Source organism: Atractosteus spatula, chromosome 10 (genome assembly GCF_055471065.1).
Source record: "Atractosteus spatula isolate fAtrSpa1 chromosome 10, fAtrSpa1.hap1, whole genome shotgun sequence".
Taxonomy (NCBI): Eukaryota; Metazoa; Chordata; class Actinopteri; order Semionotiformes; family Lepisosteidae; genus Atractosteus; species Atractosteus spatula.
Genome location: NC_142715.1, coordinates 30,179,255 through 30,185,521, shown reverse-complemented (window position 1 = coordinate 30,185,521; position 6,267 = coordinate 30,179,255).

Genomic DNA, 6,267 nt, shown 5'->3' with positions numbered 1-6,267 from the left:
CTGAGCACTGAGACTGTCTGTGACCTGAGTCCACGTCACTCCACTGTTTCCACACTGACACTGTTTGTGACCTGAGTCCACTTCACTCCGATGTTTCCACACTGACACTGTCTGTGACCTGAGTCCACTTCACTCCACTGTTTCCACACTGTCCTGCAGCTTGTGTTTTGCAAAATTGAGACTTGAACATTCCATTTCTGCTCAGCCTTTCTTTTAATACCTTTTGATGTTCCAGATATAGGAAATAAAATTGTTGATTGATGTACAGTTCTGAATGTACCACTTTTGATGGGAATATTTTTTAATACGTTTTATTAAAGTTTTGCTTTGCAATAATCTTTGGTTTTGATATGCTCATTTCTAATGTATGACATTAAAGGTATCATTAAAAATTAATGAGCCCTTGGTCACTCGCAATGATAAAATCAAAAGAAAGAAGAAAGTTACTTGTTTGTTTCAAATCATAAGTATCAGTAGATCCACACAAAGGACAAAAAACACTGTACACAAAGATAGACACAACATGATACAACCTAAATGTTATTTAAATTTCCCTACAAATCAAGAGAAATCATGGGTCCTGCAAGAAGACACTGTACAGCATCACTAATCCAAAACCTACAGAAATTGTATAGCTACAGTGAGTTACAAAAGCATCTGGATTTAAATAACTGGAACACAGGAAAGTTAAAACTATAAACAGGAATGACGTACATTGGAAAACTCATGATCATAAAGGGTCAGGCCTTTTTAAACTAACTTGCTAAAATAATATCAGAATGTTTTTGGACTGTGGTAAAAAAATATAATTAATAATTGCTTGTACTTATATAGCACTTTTCTGGACACTCCACTCAAAGCACTTTACAGGTAATGGGGACACCCCTCCACCACCACCAATGTGGAACCCCACCTGGATGATGGGACCACAGCCATAGTGCACAAGAATGCTCACCACACATCAGCTCTCAGTGAGAAGGAGAGCAGAGTAATGAAGCCAAATCATAGATGGGGATTATTTGGAGGCCATGATTGGTTAAGGCCAATGGGAAATTTGACACATCTATGTAGAACAGAGGGACAGTTAGTCCTCAGTAATATACTCTACTTTGGCCTCTACTCTTTTTGAAAGACGTCCCGGCATTTTTAATGGCCAAAAGGAGTCAGGACCTCAGTTTTACATCTTACCTGAAGGGCAGAGCCAGTTTACAGTATAGTGTCCCCATCACTATACTGGGGTATTAGCACCACCTGCTGGCCCCACTAACACCTCTTCCAGCAGCAACCAGTTTTTTTTTCTTTTTCTTTTTCTCCCATCCAGGTACTGGCCAGGCACACACTTTTTTTAGCTTCAGTGGGCTGTTAGTTATGAGTTACAAAGTGATATGGCTGCTGGCAAGAAACTAGACCACCTGAAGGAAACTAATGCACACATGGGGAGAAACCACTCAGCTCTACTCAAGGACAATTTTTATCTTCCACCTACGATTTCAACATTTTCCTTGGAAGATGTCAACCCACAGAGCCTGTGCTGCGCTTCAGTGCCGGCTGTAGTGGACATCCTGTTGAACATAAAAAGCATATTGAGCTCCTTGGACATGAAATTACCAGATAAAAGCCATTTCTCGTCACTTGCTCAGCGAGCAGGCTCAGCGCAAACAGAACGCAGGTGTCTCAGAGTGGTGTGTCCAAGTGGCTGTAAAAGGGCAGGCCTCCACCAGGGCCACAGCTTAGCTGGTTAAAGTACCTGTCTAGTAAACTGGTGAACCTGAATTCAAATCCTGCCAGTGCCTTTCTTTCTCTCTCGTCGTGTAGAGTTTATCATTATGGACAGCAGCAGGCGTCTGCCTTAAGTTTAATGTAAGTGTTCATTTCTGGAACAACTTGATTTTCAAAAACAAGTTGCGATAGATAACTTGTCGTTTAAACAACCTTTCTATTAACTGGATGAGTCTCCCGTTACGTCTCCAATTCTTTCCGCACATTCTGCTTGTTTCACCGCCGATATTGTTGGACTACAGCCACAGAATCGAGAAGAGATATGGTTCCGATAAACTGTCTTAAATAATCACGTTGAAAAGGTGACAAAGATGTTTTTTTTTTACTTTAACATAACCTTACATTTGCCTGTTGAGTTCAAGTTATTTTCTGTACCCGCAAATTCCCCAATTTTTCTGCTGTCTCCTGAGAAATACAAGTATGTGTCAAATCACAATTAGTAATACAAAGAATCTATTCAGTTAACACCCAGATGTGACAGAACACATTTAAGACTTACACCTCCTTTAAATATGTATTTCCTTCATTTCAGTTTTCTTCCCTCCCCAGGATACCTTAAAATTTACTATCCCATATAGTACATGCTGTACATGCATTACTGGTAATACATCTACTAATAAAGATACACATTAATCTTAATTAATAGGGGGGTCCTATCAATAGAAACAAAAATACCCGAAAACACAACAACCACACTGCGAGAAGCCTTCCGGGAACCTAGGTAAATCACTGTAGTAGTCTAACTACTACAGAAAATAAAGTAAAAAAAATACTTAACGGAACAACTTCAAAACAAAAATATCTCTCATCTATCTGTGTACAGATCAGCAGGTGGTCCACTACTGATTGGAAATTAAGTAGGTAGCTGCGTCAGCTGCAAAGGAAAAAGTATAGGTTTATTCCATGCTGAAAAGAGAAGGAAACACAACGTGGACCCTTCTTCGGGTGTGACGTGGAATAAACCTTTACCCGTTTCTTTGATGTTTATTTAGACCGGATCTCCAGCAAATACCTAACAGACTACAATCCCACTAGATAAGGTGTTTAGGACGACCTATACGTAGCAGCATCTGAACTGGACAGTTGCTTTCAGTAGCTAAAGACCTGCGCAGACTGACGTTGCACAAACACAGGGTGAAACAGGGTTTCGGCATGTTTTCCGTCTCCGCCTGGGGGGGGGAAGGGACAGTAAAAGAGCAAGGAAACTACAAGGGAAGAAAATGAAAAAATAGTGCTCAGGTGGTCAGACACGTAAAAAAACACAGAATCTAACTGCGAGAGCTTTTTCAAGTTTTTGATACTCCATCGTGCTCCTCTCGTCTAAGAAGATCAGTTGGAGGTCCACAGCTGATAGTAATGTAAGTACTGTAAGTAGCTGTGTCAGCATGCATGCAAAGGAACGAGTAAAGGTTTATTCCATGCTGACAACGTTTCGGCAGTGGAGCCTTCTTGTTTTTTTCATGTTAATTTAGACCTGCAAATACCGAAGAGCACCTTAACTCATCACTTGATTTCAGTAGCTAAAGACACTGCTCCAGGTGAGGCTCGAACTCACAACCTCGGCATAACTGCATAACCGGTTTCGGAATGATTTCCGTCTCCGCGTGGGAGAAAGGGACAGTAAAAGAGCAAGGAAACTACAAGGGAAGAACATGAAAAAATAGTGCTCAGGTGGTCAGACACGTAAATCAGCCCAGCGGATTTACACTACAAATTTGTAATTTGTAACGATATTTATGAGTCAATCAGCACACGGATTTCTCTTCATGTGTCCGAAACTTTGCAGTTTGTATTTTCGTTTAAAAAATCCACAAAACTGACAATAATGGAGAGCTAACTGACGCACGCCTTTGTGAAGACTTTCTTTAAGTCGATTACATGTTTCATTTTCAATTCGCCTCCTTTACACGCATAGCAGCCCGGACACTAAGCGAAAGGTTGAGAAATTATCTAGCACGTCTCATGTTCAACGTATTCAATGTGAAGCGCAGTACAGGCTCGATGGCTTCACATCTCACATGGAAAATGTTGATCAATCAAAAAAAAAATGCAGTAAAGCGCTCGAAATAGATAAAACTGTATTGATATGGACGGGAAATTGAGGTGTTATAGCAGTCCAACCCAAGACAAGCAAAACCAGAATAGACGAAAAATTAAAATATGTAGAGTAATACAAAATAAATATATAGTTAGGTGTGTGCAAAATAGGCAATATTACTAGCGTTGATTCAACATAGTATAGTAGGCTAGCACCTTCCCTCTGAAGGAACGGTGTCCAAGTGACAAAGCGTCGGTCTTGTAACCCAAAGACCGTGGGTCCGAACCCCATCCCTTTTTCATTCACCTTTATCAAGGTCTACAAGTAACATGGAAACGTCTCTTCTTGTTACTCTTTCTGTGAAAGCACACAGTTGTCTGTTAAAGCCTAAACGGATTGCGAAAATATAATATTGTAACGCTTACGGCCGTCAGGTACTGTGTAAGAGCCGGCGTACCAGAGCAGGTGACGTCACCGCCCTTCCCTATGATAGCAGGACTACAGCTACTGGGCTGGAGAGATCTCTCTTTAGCTCACGGTGCTGGGTCGCTGCAGAGAGACGCGGAAGTCCCGGGTTCGAGCCTCAGTCGGGATGGGGCCGACCAGATGCGGCAAGGGCGCCCGCCTGAGCCCCCGTTGCGTTACAATATATTGAATTTGTTAAGAACTTTATCGTCTTTTCACAAATAAATAAAGAATAATAGAAAGAAGACGTTTTATAGTCGTATGCTGAGACCAGTAACAGTATCTACGCACACATTCAGAAGACATTACAATGCCGATAGAAAAAAAGCATTTGTTCTGGTAAATTAGATCACAAATCATTTTAAATCATTTCTTTTTAACACAACATTTGCTGGTGCTAGTTTCCGCGATTAACTAAAATACTTTTTTTTTCTCTTACAGGATTTCTCGTTTACTTATCAACAAGTGTAGAAAGAATGGGGAATAAAGCAGTTTCGCAAATAACCCAGAGGTCTGTCACCCTTTGGGAGATGTCAAGCACATTGAGCTCCTTGGACATAAAAAGTGCCAGATAAAAGCCAAAGCATGACTGCGGAACCGACTTAGGGACGTGCAGAAACTCTCTGCACACAAGCGATCCACCACAATCGAAGAACGCCCGCAGTTTCTCACTATTGCGATTTCTTTTACTACAGAGCTAATTAATGGGAATGAAGAAATAAGTATTGTGTTTCTGCAACATTTCGTGCACAGTACACCATTTCTATCTAACAATAAAACAACAGCCACAGCAAGGGCTTTACACGCAGTCTGGGGTATTTTCCCCTTTTATATTTTTGCCACTTTATATCAAACCTGTTATACTCCCAAAAGTGCGAAGTAGATTGTAATTAATAAAAATATACAATTCACCGCTGTTATAAACACATGTGTGCCGTGTCTGCTTTTGTAAGCATTTGTTTCAAAAATAATTTCACAATGCAATAAAAACACAGAAAGCACAAACTTAAAAATATAACAATACAAAATCAATACCAGATCATAAAGCCAATTAAGTACCTATCCTTTGAAAACAGAGAACACCTTTATATATACAAAAAAACGTGACATTTGTATACACTTTGAATTACAAAGAAGACAGAGTAGTCCCTGAATTCAAAGATCAGATCTTGGCCAAAACAAGAAAATCAGACGGGAACTGAATTCGGAACAAGAGCCTCTGCTTTGTTGTTTACTGAGCTTTTGATCAACGTCTGAGTGAAAAAGATTCGCTATTTTAACTCTTTGATTAAAGTACATAAAAAGCACCTTCCTTCAAGCCGGAGTCAAACCAGCAACCTAAGGATTCCCCACTGTTCTCACTACAGTCCTCTGCACTACCAACTGAGCTATCAAAGGGATGACAGGAGCTCCTCTCTGGCACATACTGCCGAATGTAGTGAAATGTTCCGGATGATTTAAAACCCAGTTCGACATCAAGATTCCAGCTCGTTTCCTTAGTCCTGTTAACCTTGAAATTAAGCCACGAACCAGGATTCTTCTGTACAAACTTCCAGGGATATTACAAAATGTTTGATGGGGTATCAATCATTCCAGGAGGAAATTGACTCCTTTTTTTTTCTTGAGGGATCATATTAAACATTTCATTTGGATCGAGAAGAGGATCACCATGAGACACATAACAAACAGTTTCATTCTAACATACAGATTTATTAGATTATGTATCACAGCTAATGCATGTTCAAGTTCAAGTTTATTGTCATTATACTCATACACAGTTATATGGTATAACAAAATGCTCTCAGACGATAAGTAGTACAAAGATAAAACAACAACAATACAATTGTATAACAAAAGAAAGACAGAGACAACAGGTAGTGTGCAAAACAACAAAAAGGTAACAGATAATGTGCAAAAACAACATCAGATGTGCAAAAACATGCATCAACAGAATGAAATAAAGGGATAGAAATTATGGGGAGTGA